Below are 17,983 nucleotides of genomic sequence, written 5' to 3'. Positions count from 1 at the left end.
GAAAAAAGTCAAGAAGTTAAATTAAAATCTTTTTTATCATAGAGGTGAATTTTCTCGTACTTTAGTGAAAATATGGAATTAATCCTTTATGTTAATTTTAATATGATAAGTATTTTATTTTTCACATTTTTGAATTTTCATCTAGTTATAAATGGTGTTTAAATTCGTTTATTAGAACAGAAGAGGTTGATTATCTAACTTTTTTTAATGTGCATTAAAAATTTTCATGTAAACAATTACATAAGAATGTTTCTATGGTTTATTTTAATTTTTTTCTAAATTTTAATGTTATATTAAATAAATTTTATTACAAAATTAAAATATTTTATTTAAATAAAACACTTAAATTAACTCATAATTAAGCTTCATATTTCATTAATATTTTTATCTTTTTAAGAAAATAAAAATTATTACCATGGCAATTACATCTCAATAATGGTAACAATTTCAGTGATTTGACCTTTTTGCTAAAATATAGTGATATATAATCCAAATTTTTTTTATTTTTTAATCTAATATTTTATATTTTTAATTAAATAAGATGTCATATCATGTTTTTTAGTTAATCTTAACATTTTCATTTTCTTTTAATTTTTTTATTTATAAAATAATTTTTAATAAATTTTTAATTATTACATTTTAATTAAATTTATTCAAATAAAAAATGTAATAATGAAATAGTACTAAATGAAATATTAGTGGTAATTTTAAAATACTTAATAAATTGATAAATTTGTAAATTATTTATATATGATTTTTTTTTCAAAATTTAAATTAAATAGTTAAAACTCAAAGATTTTTCGTTTAATTTCACCAAACATGAAAAATAAAAAACCTTAATATACTAACAAAAACCCTAACGTACTCAATTGGACTACTCAACTGGTGACGGCCTATTATATCAATATGTTTTCCAAGTAAATTCAAAATAAAGTTTTAGTTAATTCCATTAACCAAACAACTCATAAATTTTCAATTATTAGTTTTTCATGACAAAAAGTTAATTAAAAGTCTCATATTTACTTTAAACTTGATAATTTAAAATATGATAATAATAGAACACAAACACAATAAAAAAAAGTGATATAATTTGAAATTTCAGTAATAATTATATATGACAAATAAGATCTTTTCTTAATGTTAAGGTGAAGGCCCTAAAACCTTAAGGTTTTAGGTTAAAAAAAAAGAAGATAATAACTACAAATATGATTTAGAAAAGAGAGATACTGAAAATACTATAACTATATATATGGATTATAAAAGAGAGATACTGAAAATATTGTAACTTGTATTGCTTAAAGTGTTTTTATACATAAGTTGGAGAGACCCTCTATATATAGTTGAAGTTCTCATGACTCAAGGACGAAGATTGACTTAATACAATAATTATTACAGAGTCCAAGATTATAACAAGATCCCCATGAATTAATGGTTAGGATTGACTCAATACAATGAGCATGAATCAATGGTTAGGATTGACTTAATACAATAGTTATTGCAGAATTCAAGATAATAATACAATCCCATGAATCAATGATCAGGATTTACTAAATATAACGTCCATTAATTAATGACTAGGATTGATTTAATATAATAATTATTATAGAGTCCAAAATTATATTAAAGAGCTCAAATTTTGTAAGAACAATCTTAACTTGATCAATCTTCAAATCTTTCTAAAAGTTTCACCACTTTGAGTTTGTCGGAGCTTAATCTGTTTGTACTTGGGCCTAACTTTGCCTTTTTCTTCTTTTGTCTTTGAAAGAAGAAAAAAATTCTTTTTTTTTTACCACACTGTACCATATATATATATATGAAGAAAAAAGATTTAAAAAAAAAACCTTAGAAAATTTTAGTGAAAAAATTGGTTGATGGCTAGTAGGAAGCTGGTTCAAGATATTTTCATTACAAGACAACCCTTTTTCTTCACTTTACGTTTCAACAAGTAAAACGTTAATAGCTTGGTTCGGGAAGATTATAAAATTTTGCCTTTTTTTCTAATTAATTTTTTTAAGCAGGTGAGTGTTTGGTGTTTTAGGATTCAAATCTGGGACTAAAATTGCTATATGAAAAGTGGAAATGGGTACTAGAATAATTGACGGTTTAGTATCTTTAATGAGTTCTACAAGAAAATTAAAGGCGAAGCTAATAGGTATTTTGAAGCTAATGATACTTTTCACTTATGATAGGGTAAAAATTAAAAAAATAAGTCTTTTAATTATACTTAAAACTCAAGGACCTAAATGTATTTTACTCTAAAATTTATAATGAATCAAATTATTAAATAGAGGTTTTTTTGTAATGAACCCGAAATAGCCCAAGTCATCAAGTCAACAACCATGTTAGTATTTTTAACGATAAAAAATTGAAGGAGATCATCAAGTTAACGACCATGTTAGTATTTTTAATGGTTAAAAATTGAAGGAGTTAGTGGTTAGACTAAAATTATCAAATCAAAATAAATTAATTTTTTCAAACTTTTTTTAGGTTTAATAAATCTAAATGAGTAAAAAATCATTCATGTAATTTTGAAAATAAAGAATGAAAACTTAGTCAACTAGGTAATTAAATGTAACGGATGGTGTGGTAACAAGCATTGTAATTCCAACCTGTTTTCCAAGAATTAACGGTCTTTTATGTAATTTCATGAACATAAATAATGAAAACCCTAGTCTACTAGGTAACACAAATGTAACGGATGTTGTTAACGATCGCCATACTTCCAACGTGTTTTCCAAGTAATTCCTAAAGAAAGTTTTAGTTAATCCTATTGACAACCTATTGATTTTCTATTTATTTCTCATAACAAAAAATTAATTAGAAGTTTCCTTTTTTAGTTTTATTTTCTCCTTATTTCCTTTTCTTTGAAGAAGAAAAAAATCCAATTTTTTACCATACTTTACTATATATGTGTGAAAAAATTAGCTTTTTTTTAACAAAATAAAAACCCTAGAAAGTTCTATAAAAAATTTGTTCTTTTTAAAGTGTTTCTATACATAGGTTGTAGAAACCATTTATTTATAGTTAAAGTTCTCATGAATTAAATATTAGTATTGACTTAATACAATAGTTATTATAGAGTCCAAGATTACAACAATAGAGACCATTTATTTATAATTAAAATTTTCATGAATCAAAGGTTAGGATTGACTTAATACAATAGTTATTATAGAGTCCAAGATTACAACAAGATCCCCATAAATCAATGATTAGGATTGACTTAATACAATAGTTATTATAGAGTTCAAGATTACAACAAAATCCCCATAAATCAATGGTTAGGATTGGCTAAATACAATAAACATGAATCAATGGTCAGGATTGACTTAATACAATAGTTATTATAGAATTCAAGATAACAATATGATCCCCATGAATCAATGGTCAAGATTTACTTAATACAATGACCATTAATTAATGACTAGAATTGATTTAATACAATAATTATTATAAAGTCCAAAATTATATTGAAGAGCTCACATTTTCCAAGAACAATCTCAACTTAATTAGTCTCCAAATCTTTTTAAAAGTTTCACCATTTTGAGTTTGTTGGGACTTGATCTATCTGCACTTAGCCTAATTTTCCCTTTATCTCTTTTTCTCTTAAAAGAAAGGAAAAATATACTTTTTTTTACCACACTATACTATATATATATGAAGAAAAAAGAATTTAAAAAAAAAACCTAGAAAATTTTATCGAGAAAATTGGTTGATGGCTAGTAGGAAGCTAGTTCAAATTTTTTTTGTTGTAAGACAACCTTTTTTCTTCACCTTACATCTTAATAGGTATAACACTAATAGCTTGGTTTGGGAAAATTGTAAAATTTTGTTCTTTTTTCTAATTAATTTTTTAAGGTGGGTGTGTGTTTGGTGGTTTAGGGTTTGAATGTGACATTAAAATTGATATTTGAAAAGTGAAAATGGGTACTTGAATAATCAATGGTTCAGTGTCTTCAATGAGTTTTCCAATAAAATTAAAGACAAAGCTAACAAATATTTTGAAGCTAACGATATTTTTCACTTGCGAAGGGTAAAAACTAAAAAAATAAGTTCCTTAACCTTTTTTTAGTGGGGTAATTTTTATTTTGAGATATTATGAATATTGTATAAATCTAGAATTTCAGCAATTGATTGAGAAACTAAAATGGAAAGTAGAAGAGTTGAAAGTTAGTTAATTTTTGTTTTAATATATTACACCTAAAAATCTTTTTTTATATATTATTAATATATTTTAAGAAAAAAATTATATTATAAAGAGGTAAAATGATCTTTTAATGGAGTTAACTGATAAAAAACCTTGAAAAGTTTTAGGGTGAGATATTCATTTTTTAAACTAATGGACTTGAGTTGAATTATATTTAAAACTCAAGGATCTGAATGTATTTTACTTTAAATTTTATAATGAATCAAATTATTGAATAGAGTTGTATTTGTAATGAATCCGAAATAGACCATGAATGAAATGACCATTCTTTTCAACTAAACAAAATAAGAGATTCAAACTTAAATTCTTACGAGGGGCGAGCTTCTATTCATTTGAAAGATTAACTTTGAATCCTAACAAAATGAAAGAAAAAAATAATTTATTTGATAAACTAAAACATCAATATCACATATCATAATGAAAAGTTTTAATTTTTTGAGGTTTTTGCAAATAGAACTTATCTAAATAATTATATTAAATTAATTACTAAGATTAATTCTAAAACCAGTAAACATTGAGTTTAGTAAATTGCTTTAATGTATGTAAAATCTTGAACCTAAATTTGATTATAAAAAATATTTTAAATATGGTTTAATTTAAGGGAATATAAATATTGTTTGATGAATAAATTTACTCATATAATTCTAATTCATTTAATAAATTAATAAAAAAATAGTTTTATTAAAATTAAACAGTAACATATTTGTATCATATATTGATAGATTTGTGATAGATTTTTACTAAATTTGTGTAATTTTTTTTTCGTATGATCACAATATTATATTATAATTGTGACAGAAATTATGTCAAAATTAGTAACAAATTTTATATTTACAATGAAATGTAACAAGAAATAGTGATGAAATTGGTAACAGTATTGTAGACACTCATTTTTATTTATTATTATTTATTTTTATCTTTTTTCCTTTTCTGACACCTTTTTTGCCAATCGTCGGTAGTCGTACTGTTAGCAGCACTGATAGTCATCGGTTATCACTTTGACGATCGCCTTAACCCTAGGCAGCCAAAGTTTAGTAAAATCTAAAAAAATTTGAGATTTTGATTCTAATTTGGCTCTTTATAAATAAAGCCACAAAGGGGACCAAAAAAACCCACAAGAAACCATCTAGAAAGGAAAACCTTACAAAAATGAAAAATTAGATTAAAAAATTGCTAGTTAAAAAAAAAACCTTTCTGTAAAAGAAACCCAAGTATACCAAAACAACAAAAATAAAAACACAAATAAAAAAAAAAAACATAGCCTTTGGTAATGGGGAACCATAGCGCTAAACCTAAAAAAAATTTTTTTCTTCCCAAAACTTTGGGCCTCATTCTACGTAATTTAGGGTAATTTCTTGTAAAATTAGGCTTAGATCTGTGTTTAGAGGGTTAAAAGAAAGATTTTTGGTGATTTTATATTTTTTGGCAACTGATAGACAACGGACGACAACAGTGATAGGTGAATGATACGATGTATCGATGCTAGATTTTAGGAACAAAAGTTGTCGGGTTCTGGGTTTTCTAAAGAAAGAATGAGAGTGGGAGGGAAAAGAGAGAATAAGAAAGAAGAAAAAAATATAATTTGGCCTTTAAATAGGCCTTTCAAATGACGTTATTTTGCAGGAAAAAGATCCGCGAATTAACTTGAGTCCGACCTGGGGTTTGCGCATCTAAGGTCCACGCACCCGACACGCAACCCGACCTTATCCCTTGCTGATTGGTCCAACTGAATTGGTTGCTTGAATAGCTGAACCGATTTCTTGAATTACGAAATCGCTTCAGACTAGGATTGGACCGTCGACGTTGACTCGTCGTTGACCTACGTTGACTAGTGAAAATAATTGGTTTTTGTTTTTTTAGTTTTTATTATTTATTCCATTTATTCTATTTTTATGTTATTTTTGTATCTTAATTTATAATTTAAGGTATGTAGAAATAAGTAAAATAATGATTAAAAAAATACTAATAATAAATAAAATATGATAAAAATTAAAATTAAAATTAAAATAAAAAATGGTGATTTTGTTAAAAATATTTACACAAGATTTTTTTAAAAATATTCTTAAAATGTTAGAAATATTTTAGAAAAAAATTTAAAACATAAAAAAATATTATTAACTAAAAAAATAAAATCACAATGGTGATTTAATAAAAAATTTTATACAAAGGAATTTTCTAAAATGTTCTAAAAAATGTTAGAAAATTTGTAGATTTTCAAACAAAAATACTAACAACAATAAAGTCACAAGTGTTGATTTTATTAAAAAATATTCACACAAATAAATTTTCTAAAATAATTAGCAATATTTTTGAAATTTTCAAAAAAAAAATTATCATTAATAATAATAAGATCACAAGTGGTGATTCTTAAATTATTCTTTTCAAAATTTTGCCAAAAGTGTTGATAAAATTATTTGAACATCTTTTCAATAAAAAATAATAAAATATAAAATATTTAAATTGTCGAAATAAAGAAAATTTTACAAGAATAAAAGTCACAAGTGGTGACTTTATCAAAATTTCTTAAATAAAAGATTTTCTCAAAATAGTCCGAAAGTGTCAGAAATATTTTGAAAGTTCAACCAATAAATTTTACTTCAATAATGTAATAAACAAGAAATAAACATTTCAAAGTAAATCAAAATTCTCATCGATAATAAAATTAAGAGGGAATTACAAGTGGTGATTTTTTTCCATTTTTTAAAGTTCATACTAAAAGTGTTGGTATAAGAAAATTATGATTTACTTAAAAATATATATTAAAATAAATCTAACGATTGAGTCTCTTCAAGGAAATAAGTAATTTTTTTAAATACTCTTGAGGGAAAAAATTTTAAGTTATACTGGAAGTATCGAAAATAACTTAAAGAATTTTTTATAATAAAAATAAAAAAAAATAAAAAAAGCAAAAAACTATTGAAACAAGACCATTCTAGGATCATATAAAATTAATTGGTACCCTCTTCAGACGGACGTTGTGGGGGTGTTGTAACCTTATCCAAACATAACTGTATTCTTGAATCCAACCTCAAATTCATAAACCAAAAATAGGATTAGTGGCCAATCATATCTCAACAAAAAAGATTGGTGGCGACTCCTTGATTTTCACATCTAGCAATCGAGTCTTCGGATAAAAATTCGTTAAGACAACTTGACAACTCTGTTGGGGACGTAAGAGAGTCGAGCCAAAAAATTATATGATCCTTAAGTCTTGGTTGGATAATCTAATTTTTTTATTTTTATTATTTTATCTGCTTGATTATTTTTTTATTTGTTTATTTATTTGATATGTGTTCAAAAATCTATTCCTTCACACACTCTACGTGCATATCATAATATGAGTTTTAGACCGGGACTCTATCCTTTTTAAGAGGGGGTAGAGCACCTATGCTCTCGTGAGGTGTTAATCTCCGCAATGGCTAGCGAGATACTCTTACTTAAATTGAATCCTTTTTATTTGAAGCCTATTATGGGTGAAAATTGAAATGCCTTACTAGTTCAGCATCGACAATAGTAAGGAACAATTTAGAAACCTTTTAGCTTGTGTCAAACCTTAAACCTTGCATATAGTGAACCTTAGGGGTCTAACTTTAGGATAAAGTCATGTTTTTCCTTTTTTGTAGAAATAATCTAAATTTAGGTCACATACCTATTATTTTAAATAAGTTGTGCACTAACTTGTTTTGTCTATTTCGTTATTCATATTGTATGCTAACTCTATTCTTGTTTGCTACTCATTTTTTGCATAAGTCATGTCAACATCAATAGGTTGCATTTATTTATTTGTTTATTTGTTCGTCTATTTTCATTCATTTCATGCATGTCATTCATTTGTAGATTATCATTATTCATTCATCATGTCATTGCATAATATAGAAATCTTTGGCTTTATCTAGGTTAGTAATTCAGAAGATATCGAAAATCAATTGGAAACACGGATATGGGCCTTAAAACTCAACCATGAAGAATTTGGTCATGACCTACGAGAAATAAAAATACAACTTACCAAGTTAGTGGAAAAGCTTGAAGTAGTCCATTTTCAAGAAGCTTTATCACATCTAATTTGTTCATGTATCAAACAAACATAGGTCAAGATCAAAAGCTTTTTATAAAATTGGTGTTACAAATGCATCTGATAGCTCAAAAAAAGATCAAGTCAGGAAAGAAGCAGAAGAAAAAAGATCTTCTAACTTCATCCAGACTCCACAAATTGGTTTAAACCCAAATCTATATCCCTATCCAATTATCCTTCAATAATTCTTTTTGGCAGCCCAAACAAAACTTGCTCCCATGTAACCCCCACAAATCAGCCCAAACTCATATTATTTCTCAGTTATGAGCAGTGCATCCTAAAAGTCTGGTGCTTATCAATCTATCCAGCAATCAAGTTTTTCAATAAACCATCTAGCAAATACACTTAATTCTATTTCATGGCCCACAATGATGAGACAAATAACTACTTAACCCAAAAAATCATTAAGTAAAAAGAAAGAGAGAACCATCATTGATCTAATCCTTATGACTTATACTTAGCTATTCTTACAACTCTTTAAATACCATTTGATTGTACCATTTTCTCTAGAGCTACTAAAACCTCTTTATCCTAAATGATATGATGTCGATACTCGATACGATTATCATTATGAGAAAACAAGCCATTCAATAAAAAATTGCCTTACTTTTAAATGCAAAGTACAGGGTTTAATAAAAAATGGCTGGTTAAGTTTTGAGAATGAAATGAAGCTCAAGATTGCTGAAAGTTCATTGCCTAATTATATAAATAAAAAAACCTATCAATAGTAGTACCATGATCTTGAAGTTGAAATATAAGACCAGGCAATAGATTTTAGGATTATTTAGGAATGTTATTTGGAGATTCTCGTTATCATAATGATTTTCAATTTAAAAAAAAAAAGCTTTTATTTAATGGCATTCAACGCTTGCATCTATCCATTCATATAAATTTTGTTTGTTTGCATAAATTTGTAGCTACCCATCAACATAATTTTTAATTATGGTAATAATAGTTCAAGGGCTTGATCGTTAATAGTTTCAAAGAAATCTGGTTGCCTCTTATCTAATACCTATAGAGCAAAAACAAAATAACTGAATTGAGTAATTTAAGAAAGCTTACGATGAAATGAGAGGATACCTAGCCCAGATAAAGGGAATGTTGAAAATTTTGAATGGAAAAACAAAAAAAACCTACATTCAAAAAATCAAAAATTCTCCAAATCCTACTGGGTTTGCTTCACATTAAATCCAAGTATCCCAAGGAACACAATCACAACAAGACTTATTTTTTAAGGCACATTCTTATCTTGAAATACCTTTAGTAGCTACACAACGACAATCTCAAGGATACACTATTTTTGAAGATAAATTTGATCCAATTCAAATCTCTAATGATCCTAAAAAGCTAAAAAAATGGAAAAAAAGTTCATTTGAAGTAATAAAAAATTCAAGTACCCAAAAGAAGATAGATCTCATAGAGAAGAGGCTTCGAGTTATTGAGAGAATAGATTTTTATGGATTTATGAATCCATCAGAGTTTTGTTTGGTACCAAATGTGATTGTTCCTTCCAAATTCAAGATCCTAAAATTCAAGAAGTATGATAGGATTAAATGCCAAATGACCCATATCACCATGTATTGTAGAAAAATAGTTGCTCATGTTCATGATGATAAGCTTTTAATCCATGTATTCTAAAATAATCTTACAAGGTTTGCTGTTAGATGGTATGTTCAGTTAGACATAACTCGCATTATTTCATGGAATAAATTGGTTAAGGCATTTGTAACCCAATATAAACATATTGTAGATTTGGCCCTGGATTGTTTGTCATTACAAAATATGGAAAAAAAACCTATTGAGAGCTTTAAAGAGTATGGATAAAGATGAAAAGATACGATCATTCAAGTTCAACCATCACTCATAGAAAAAAAATCGTAGCTTTTTTTGCTAACAATCTTCAAACACCTTATTATGAGAAGATGATTGGGAATGCCATAAAAACTTTTACGAACATGGTAATTTTGGGGGATAATTGATAATGTGATCAAAAGTAAAAAACTTAATGGCAGAGATATGAAGAAATATGAGGCATCTAAGAAAAAAGACAATGTGCAAACTGTAACTCATAAAGAGCAATGAGACAGTGGTTTTGCACTATATTATTTGCATTTAGTTTACCACCCTTACTACCTGTCATAAATAATGTCTCACCAAATTTTTACCCGAACCAATTAGGGGTTTAACCAAGCTTTTGCCTCCAAACACCTATAGCTATACCCCAACCAGTCAATCAATCAAATCTTTTTGGGAATAACAAAAAGGGACAGCAAAGTAACAAAAGAAAAAATCATGTCAACTTTATTCCTATATCTTACACAGAATTGTTACCTCAGTTTATCTAGAATTAATTTTTAGAGTTTAAGTATCTAGAACCCTTTTAACCTCCTTACCTAAAATAGTATGATCCTAATACAGAATGTGATTACCATAATGAAAATTAGGGCCACTCGACAGAGAATTGTTTCACACTAAAATATAAGGTTAGAGCTCTTATTAAAGCTAAAAAAATATAATTTGGAACTAAGAGGGATCATCGTGTTGCTGAAAGCTCTTTACTTTAGAAAAAAGGTGAACCAAGGGTGTTAAAGCATTGATATGAATAATTTTGATACAATGGATAGATGAAAAATTAGAGAATGGTTTTGTGACTTTTATGGGTAACTGATGGATACTTCGTTCAATGTTACAAAGAGATGAATTGATTCATGTGACCCTTTTATTTTATTTTTCACTTCTATATTAGATATGCATACGAACTTCATGACTTGTGTGAAAGTTTGAATCTGAATGTCAATTGAGAGAGTTTTTTTTTTTCTTTTTGTCTTAAGTTTTTTTAAATATATATATAAAGAATTTTTTTTTTATAATAAAAATTCTTAAAAATATTGGTGGTCGTTATTATGAATCTATCTGAATAAAATATTCTCGTTTCTTTTTCACATTCCAAAATCACTTGAAAAACCTTAATGCTCCAAAAGATACAATTTTGAACTTTGTGACGTCTTTTGTCAAGGCAATAAACACTGAAATGATCAATTTGAAAAAAAAAACTTCTGAGTTTATGATTTTTTTATTTAATGTTGGTGATTTAATAGGTTTCAAGGCTATGCTTCAAACAAAAAGTCATTTAGACAACCATGAATACACAAATGCATCATTTTTTCGTCTGGAGGCATATTGATAGAAGAGTATGATTTTCAATTACCTTAAGATTACCTAGTTTATGTCACTATCTAAATTTATGATGATATGTGCAATCGGGACCTAAATAAAGCCTTTAAACATGATTTTCATTGTCACATAAACCTTGTTGACTCATTAAGATAAAACAAAGATTGGTTATTATATGAGTTATGAAACAAGAAGAAAAGAAAAAAAATAAAAAAATGTCGATGATTACATCATGGACTCTAGATATTCAAATGATCCCAAAAAGAGAAAAAAATAAAACAAAACAAAAAATGATAAAAAAAAAGGTGATAAAACAAAATTTTAAATTTTCAAGGAATCACTTTTTAGCACAAGTGATCATGTTTGAGATGATAAATAACTATCTTTTTCTTATCTTTTCACAAATAAAAATTTATCCATTTGCTACCCCTTTAAGCCTAATGAATCCTTCACATGATGTGAAATAATCCTTGATATGATCACCTTCTAATACATGTTTTAAGCTTATTTATCCATTCCTTCATAACCTCGAACTTTAGCCTATATTACATACCCTAAAAAGTCCATTTTGGTTAAACATGGATACTTGAATTGAAGAATTTCTTCCTTGTAGAATCTTCATTACCAACTTTGCTTTTGTCTATTTTTTTTTGTAAAATTCTCTTTCACAAAAGTACTTGAATACATGATGAAATCATAAAAAAAAAGGAACAAAAAATGGAAAAATTAAGCTTAAGGGTGAAAATATGAAAATGGGTAGTCTAGAGTGAGAATGAGATTGCAACATGAAAACTCATTGTAACTAATGATTGAGATGTGTGCAAGGGTTATCATAGAAATCTTGACCTTTCCAAATATGATCTTGAATTTACCACAGCTGGTCTTGACATTTATTAAAATACTACATTATGATACTAAAAAGGGTATCAAATATGATTTAACCACAAAATAACCTTCCAAAAGAATTTGTTGTTAAGCTTGGATAAAAATTCAATTTTCCATATCAAGTTGTGAGGTCTGTTTTAATAATGCAGACCTCAATTTGACAATTAATCATCTAAGCCATTTGAAAAAATGGAATTGCTATTCTATTTAGACATATGCATAATAATGATCACCATTTTTTTAAAGACTTAAGAGTCACATTGTTTCATAAAGGTTGACTAAGATAATTTTTTGTGAGAATTTTGTCATTAAAAAAATGTTTTTAGGGAAAGAAAATAAAATTAAAAAAAAAAATTTTGAGAAAAATAAGTGGCACTATGGAAAATAATTTTTAATACAAAAGTATGTTTAATCATTTGAGTTTCACCATAGTTTGATGGCTTATTTTCTTCAATTCCCATTCATTAAGTTCGAGTTTATCATATGCATGTTTGATTTGAAGATGAAAAAATGGAAATAAAAGTCAAGAAATCCAAATTGTGAAAAAAAAAAGCAAAAATTGATTCAAAATTAAGTAGCAAAGAAAGAATTTAGAATTGAAATGAGATGAAAAATTTTGGATTGAAAGAAAAAAAACTTTGAAAATTTAAAAAAAGGAGATTTGGGGCAGTTGTATATGTTGACTTAGTTTTCTTAAATTTTTTTTGAGAATTTTAATATTTTGACTTTGCATTTGCATCATTAGCTTGTCCATTGTTGATAGGAATGTATGCATTGGTATTTTGGAAAAGACATTTGTATTTAATGTGCAAAGAGTTTGAAGAGCTCAAAGGGGAGCTCACTACTTACAAGATAGCCATTGAGAATGACGTGATTGCTAGTGTGCCAAAGTCTTGTATGGAGATCCCCAAGCCTAAGGAGTTCAAAGGGACTAAGGCTACAAAAAAAATGGATAACTTTTTATGAGGGATAGAGTAATACTTCTGAACTATAGGCATGTAAAACAATGCCACTAAGGTAAACATTGCTTCCATTTATCTTACTAATGTTGCCTTATTATGGTGGTTGTGCAGGTGTGATAATGTGAGGTATGGAGGTGCCATGATTAAAATTTGAGATGTATTCTAAAAAGAGTTTAGAGAGCAATTTTACCCGAAATATGCCATTAATGAGATGCAGGTAAAGCTACACTGACTTATTCAATAAGGAAGCATAAGGGAGTATGTCTAAAAGTTTTATGAATTGATACTTTAGATTTTAAATCTAAGTGAGGTCAATGGTCTGTTTGTCTTCATTGATAGGCTCAAGCCATGGGTGAAGCACGAGCTACAAAGACGAAGAGTTCGTGATCTTACCAAGGCCATGACTACAGCTGAATCTTTGATAGAGTTTAAGCAATAAAACAAGTCAGAGTCTACCAAGCCCAGTAAAAGGGTAAGGACAGAAAAGATTGAGATAGATAGTTCAAGGAAAAAAATCATGATAGACAGTCCAAGAATGAAGATCAAGACCATTCAGAGAAGGATGGCTAGAAGAAGCCATCAACAGGGAAGTAAAAAGCTAAGAGGGATTAGGAGTCAATCTTATGCTACCTATATGAAGAAGGCCATATAGCACGAAACTATCCACAGAAAAAAAAGCTAGCTGCCATAGACAAAAACTCGATGAGGAGCTAGAAAAGTGGATAGTAAAGCTTGGGTCGATAGTGCTTAATATTATTTAAGGCAAGGGGAGTCGTAAGCCAAAGAGCTTGATGCATGTAGATCTGTTGGTTACGGGACAGAAGATGAATGCTCTAGTGGACACAAAAGCATCACACTTGTTTATCTCGAGTGATGAAGCCCAGAAGCTCAGACTCAAGGTGCAAAAAAAGATTGGTACCATCAAGATAATAAATTTTAATAGGGTGATTGAAGTAGCTCAAGAGGTAAAGCTACAACTCGAAGATTGAAAGAGCAAGAAAATCATTATGGTAATACCCTTGGATGACTATGAGTTTGTGATTAGTTTAGATTTTTTTATTCAGATTAATGCCCTTATTATGCTTTTTACCAATTATATTTATATTTTGGATGAACGATGCCAATCACTTATACCATTGAAGTGAGGGTCTAAGATTGGAACCAAGGTGCTATCGGCTATTCAATTTGTCAAGGTAGTGAATAGAAATGAAGACACCTTCTTGGTTACCTTGAAGTATGATGAGCCTAGGGAAACAATAATCGACACCTCTTTGAAGGTGCTAGAGGTGTTAGAAGCCTTTAGCGATGTAATGCCGTATAGCTACCTAACAGGTTACCATTAAAAAAAAGAGGTGGACCACAAAATTGAGCTAGTGCTCGAGGCCAAGCTACTAGCCAAGACTTATTATCGAATGTCTCCACTAGAGTTTGAAGAGTTAGGGAAGCAGTTAGAGGAGCTGATTAATACTGGCCATATCAAACCATATGAGGTACATATGGACGCATCAGACTTTACGATAGAGGGAGTGCTGATGTAAGAGAACCATTCGATCATATTTGAGAGCTAAAAGCTTAATAAAATTGAGTGCAAGTACATAATCTAAGAGAAAAAATGATAACAGTGGCGTATTGTTTGCGCATTTGATGGCATAACCTATTGGGGGTCGAGGTTTGTGGTCAGAACAAACAATATGGCAACTAGCTACTTCTAGATGTAGAAGAAGCTATCCCTTAAGTAGGCTTATTGGCATGATTTTTTTACAAAATTTGATTACAGTTTGGAGTATAAGCCAGGGTGGGCGAACATAGTGGCTGACGCCCTAAGCAAATCAAGAAAACTATTATGATAAATTATTTTCAAAGTATTAGATGATGATATTCGAGTATTAAAGTATGTAATTACATTTTTTCGATAGTGATAACCAAGTATTAAAGTATGAATTTCATTTTATTGATGGTGATATCCAAGACATTTTCAAAATCACTTGGTGGTGATATCCAAGTTTAAAGTTTGAATTTACATTATTTATTTACATTTGTATTTTTTTAATGGTGATATTTGAGTTTTCTTTGGTGGCAATAACTAAAGTCATTTACATTCTCTTGGTGGTGATATCCAAGTGATAAAAATCATTTATCCTTTAGTGGTGATATCTAAGTGTTAAAAATCATTTACATTTTTTCAGTGATGATATCGAGTATTAAAAGTCATTTGTATATTCTCGACAGTGATATCTAAGTGTTAAAACTAGAATTACATTTTCTCGACGGTGATATTCGAGTGTTAAATGTTGAATTATATTTTTTCGATGGTGATATTCAAGTTTTCTTTGATAGCGGTATTCAAAGTTATTCATATATTTTCGATGGGGATATTCGAGATCATTTGCATTTTTTTAGTGGTGATATCCAAGTTTCTTTTGATGATGATATTTGAAGTTATTTTTTGATAGTTCAATTTATTTTTATTGAGCTTCTGTTTAGAGAAGTCTTTTAAATTTATTTTTATTGAGCCTCTGTTTAGAAGAACTTTTCAAAATTTTTTTTAAAAAAAAGAAAAACTTTGTGTTTAATGTTTTGCCTAAACAAAATGGTAATTTTTTGGTCTTTGCCTTATTCCTTATTCTAAAAAATAGGCAAAGAGAGGTAGCTATAGACACCTATTTTATATTTATTTTTTTTCTTTGTTCCTTTTCTATCACCTTTTCTATCAGCCGTCGATAGCTGTATTGCAAGCGACCCTGACAATCATCAACCGTCACTCTGACGGCCACCTCAACCCTAGGCAACCAAAGTTTAGCACAATTCTAAAAAATTTGAGATTTTGATTCTAATATGGCTTTATAAATAGAGCCACAAAAGGGAAAAACCCACAAAAAACCATCTAGAAAAGAAAACAAAACCTTACAAAAATGAAAAAAATCAGATTAAAAAAATTTTTATCAGATAAAAAAAAACCTTTCTATAAAAAAAAAAGCAAAAATGCCAAAACAACAAAAATAAAAAACACAAAAAAAAATAGCCCTTAGTTATGGGGAACCATAGCGCCAAACCAAAAAAATATTTTTTCCTGAAACTTTGGGCCTCAATCTACATAGCTCGAGGCCATTTCTTGCAAAACTAGGTTCAGATTTGTATTTGGGGGGTTGAGGGAAAGATTTTTGGTGACTTTGCATTTTTTTATGACCAACAGACGGTGAACGACGACGACGACATACGGATGACTTGATATATCAACATTGAATTCTGGGAGCGGTAGTTATCGAGTTCTGGGTTTTTTAGAGAAAGTGAGAGCATCTGAGAGGGAAAGAAAAGAAAGAAGAAGAAAAAAAAAATCTAATTTGGCCTTTAAATAGGCTTTTAAAACGATGTTGTTTCGTGGGAAAAGGATCTATGTGTCAACTCGGATTCGAATCGGGTCCATGCACCAGACCTACAAATCGACCTTCTACCCTGTTGATCGATACGGGTGAATCGCTCTAGGCCGGGATTGGACCGTCGGCATTGACTCGTCATTACTAATGTTGACTCACTGTTGACCGACTAAAAAATTGATTTTTTTCTAACTTTTATTATTTATTCCATTTATTCTATTTTTATTTTTTTTTGTATTTTACTTTATAATTTAAGATATGTATAAATAAGTACAATAATGATAAAAATACTAATAATAAATAAAATATGATAAAAATTAAAATTAAAATCACAAGTGGTGATTTTGTTAAAAATATTTATACAAAAGAATTTTTTAAATTATTCTAAAAATGTTCAAAATATTCTAGAAAAAATTTTAAAACATCAAAAAATATTATTAACTAAAAAAAATAAAATCACATGTGGTGATCTAATAAAAAATTTTATACAAAGGAATTTTTTGAAATGTTTTAAAAATTGTTAGAAAATTTTTAGATTTTTCAAACAAAAATACTAATAACAATAAAGTCACAAGTGGTGATTTTATTAAAAAAAATTCACACAAAATTTTTTTCCTAAAATAATTAGAAATATTTTTGAATTTTCCAAACAAAAATTATCATTAATAATAATAAGATAATAAGTGGTGATTCTTAAATTATTCTTTTCAAATTTTTTTCGAAAGTGTTGAAAAAATTATTTGAAAATATTTTCAATAAAAAAAATATAAAATGTTTAATTGTCGAAATAAATAAAATTTTATGAGAATAAAAGTCATGAGTGGTGACTTTATCAAAATTTCTTAAATAAAAGATTTTATCAAAATAGTCCGAAAGAATCCGAAATATTTTGAGAATTCAACCAATAAATTTTACTTCAATAATGTAATAAACAATAAATAAACATTCCAAAGTAAATCAAAATTTCCATCGATAATAAAATCAAGAGAGAATTACAAGTGGTGATTTTTATTTTTTTTTTAAGATCATACCAAAAGTGTTGGTATAAGAAAATTATGATTTACTTAAAAATATATATATTAAAATAAATCAAACGATGGAGTTTCTTCAAGAAAATAAGTGATTTCTTTGAATACTCTTGAAGGAAAAAAATTTAAATTATATTGAAAGTATAAAAAATAACATAGAAAATTTTTTATAATAAAAATAAAAAATAAAAATAATCAAAAGACTATTCAAACAAGACCATTCTAGGATCATATAAAATTAATTGGTAACCATTTTCAGACGGGCGTTGTAGGGGTGTTATAAT

This window comes from Durio zibethinus, chromosome 21, assembly GCF_047325235.1.
Source record: "Durio zibethinus cultivar Kanyao isolate XHJ-2024 chromosome 21, ASM4732523v1, whole genome shotgun sequence".
Classification (NCBI taxonomy): domain Eukaryota; kingdom Viridiplantae; phylum Streptophyta; class Magnoliopsida; order Malvales; family Malvaceae; genus Durio; species Durio zibethinus.
Note: the sequence above shows the minus strand (reverse complement) of the source record.